Raw genomic sequence first — 2975 nt, 5'->3', positions numbered from 1 at the left:
CACTGATTTAGATGTGACTAATAGTTGACCCTCCAGTGGGTTTTCTGAAGCTATAAATCGCAGGGGAAGAGACTGCCCATTTTTCTTCTGCAAAGCTGCTGGTGGATTCAAACTGTCAGGAAGGTACCATCTTTGAATTAGCAGTGCAATTCACCAGAGTTCTCTAAAAATCAAATGTTGTTGTTATTGTGCCATCAAGTCAGAACCAACTAATAGCTGACCTTCAGCGATTGTTCAGGTGCCATAAATTGTACAGAAGGAGAGAACCTATCTTTCTCCCATCGAGTGGATTTGAACAAAAACAAGATAATATAAATAGACCAATGTTATTACAAAATGGAACTTTTAGTTAAAATCTTTCCTACAGAGAAAACTTCTTGCCCAGTAACATCATTGGTGAATTCTAGCATGCATATAATGGGAAAACCTACCAGTTCTACAGAAATATTTACCAAATTTAAAGGTAAGAGAATACACACCAATTTGTCTTATGAAACTGATATTACTCTGATATGAGAATTGGACAAATAAACTTTACATCAACTCTAAGAAACATGTGTTGTTGTTTCGTTAGGTACCATTAAGTTGAGTATGACTCATAGTGACCCTATGAACAAGATATGGGAACTCTGTCCTACCCTGTGCCATCCTCATAATCTCAACAAACTCAATCCCATTGCTACAGTTATTGTGTCAATCCATCTAGTTGAAGGTCTTCCTCTCTTTCGCCAATCCTCCATCTTTCCAAGCATAATGCCCTCTCTAAAAATTAGACTCTCCTAGGGAAGCTGTGCTGCAATCCCTAAGGCACGCATTTCTAGTCTACGGGCCACTCCAAGGGAGAAATATGGGCAATCTCCTCCCATGCGATTAACTGCTTCTGAAAAACCATAGAAGAGTCATCTCCATGGGTCAGTTTCAACTTGATGGTACACAACAACAGCAACAATCAACACGTCCAAAATATGTCAGACAAATATTTATCACCTTTGCCTCCAAAGAGCACTCTGGCTGCACCTTCTTCAAGACATAAATATTTGTTCTTCTGGCATTCTGTGGGATATTCCATACTCCTCTCCAACAAAACAATTCAAAGGTATCAACTGTTCAGTCATCCTTACTCCTCATTTAGCTTTCAGATGCAAAGCAAGTGACAGAAAAGAATGGCCTGAATCAGGTCCACCATAGTCCTCAACTGACATCACTGCTCCTCAATAATTTGGCAAGGTCCCTGACTTTATACTTTCCTAGTGCATTATGTCTCCTAACTGCTGGTATTGAGGGTGTTGGTTGTGAATCTAAGTAAGATGAAGTTGGTGGCAGTTTCAGTCTTCTTTCCATCTATCAGGAAGTTGCCTCTCAGTGCTGAGAATTTTTGCTTTCTTTATATTGAGATACAATCCATATTGAAAGCTGTATTCTTTGATCTTCTGCAGCAAGTGTTTCAAGACCTCCTCACGTCCAGGAAGCAAATTTGTGTCATCTGCATAATGTAGGTTACTGATCAGTCTTTCTCTGATCCTGATGTCACATTATTCTTCATAGAGTTTTTGAATAATTTGCTCAATACACAGATTGAATAGGATGGAAAGAGGATGCAATCCTGACGTGCACCTTTTTAAATTTTAAACCATGTAATATCTCTTTTCTCTTAACAGCCTCTTGATCTAGGTTTCTCACAAGCACAATTAAGTATGCTGGGGTGCCTATTCTTCTCAATGTTAACCATAGTGTATTATGATCCACGCAGTCAAATGCCTTTGCATAATCAATAAAGAGCAAACAGACATTTTTCTGGTATTCTTTGCTTTCAGTCAGAATCCATCTGATTATTAACAATGATATCCCTGGCACCATGGCTTCTCCTAAGGCCAGCTTGAACTTCAGGTAATTCTTTATGCACTGTTCTGATGATTTTTTTTAAAGAGCTTTATCAGTATTTTGATTGCATGTGATATTAATGATATTGCTCAATAATATCCACATTCAGTTGGATCACCTTTCTCAGAAATGGAAACAAATAATGGATCTCTTCCAGTCAGTCAGCCAGACAGCCGTCCTGTCCTCCAAATTTTCTGGCATAGAGTGGTGGGCAATGCATCCAGGACTGCCTCTGTATCAAATAGTGACGTGTGTCAAATAGTATCCCATTGATTCTGGAGGTCTTATTTTTTATGCCTTTAGTGCAACTTGAACTTCTTCTTTCATTATCATTGACTTTTGTTCATGTAGTACTTCCTGAAATATTTCCTTATCAGCCAATTATTTTTGGTCCAGTGACTCTATGTATCCCCTCCATCTTTTTTTTATACAACCTGAGTCATTCAAGATTTTGCCCATCGCTTCCCTATGTATTGCAACTCAAGACTTTGTTTTTGTTTTCAGCTTGAGAAATGCCAAGTAAGTTCTTCCCTTTTATACTCCAGTTACAGCTCTCTTAAAATTCCATTATAATTATTTGCTTTGTCTTCTCAAGCTGCTCTTTGAAATTTTCTATTCAGTTCTTTTACTTCAGCATAGTTTCCCTTTGTTTTGGCTTTTTAATGCTCTAGTGCAATTTTCAATGTGTCTTTTGGACCAGGAAGCAGACTTCAGAAAAGAGCAGGGATATACTGCATGGTTCAAAATCAGGAAGGAAGTGATTCAGGGATGTGTCCTGTCTCCATACCTTTTCAATCTATATGCAGAACAGATCATTCAGGAGGTTGGACTTTATGAGGAGGAATGTGGCATTAAAATTGGAGGAAGACTCATCAACAACAAAGCTTGCTTGCTTAAACTGAGGAGGACCTGAAGCACTTGCTGAAGAAGGTCAAGGACTGTAGTCCTCAATATGGATTGAAGCTCAACATCAAGTAAACAGAGATTCTCACCACTGTGACAGTTGGAAGCACCATGATGGATGGAGCAGAGATTGAGGTTGTTAACACTTACAGCTTGATTAACTCTACAATAAACATTCTTGGCATCAGCAG

Source organism: Elephantulus edwardii, unplaced genomic scaffold, assembly GCF_000299155.1.
Source record: "Elephantulus edwardii isolate Elephantulus edwardi_28Jun2011 unplaced genomic scaffold, EleEdw1.0 scaffold00005, whole genome shotgun sequence".
Lineage (NCBI taxonomy): Eukaryota > Metazoa > Chordata > Mammalia > Macroscelidea > Macroscelididae > Elephantulus > Elephantulus edwardii.
This window is presented reverse-complemented; position numbering follows the sequence as displayed.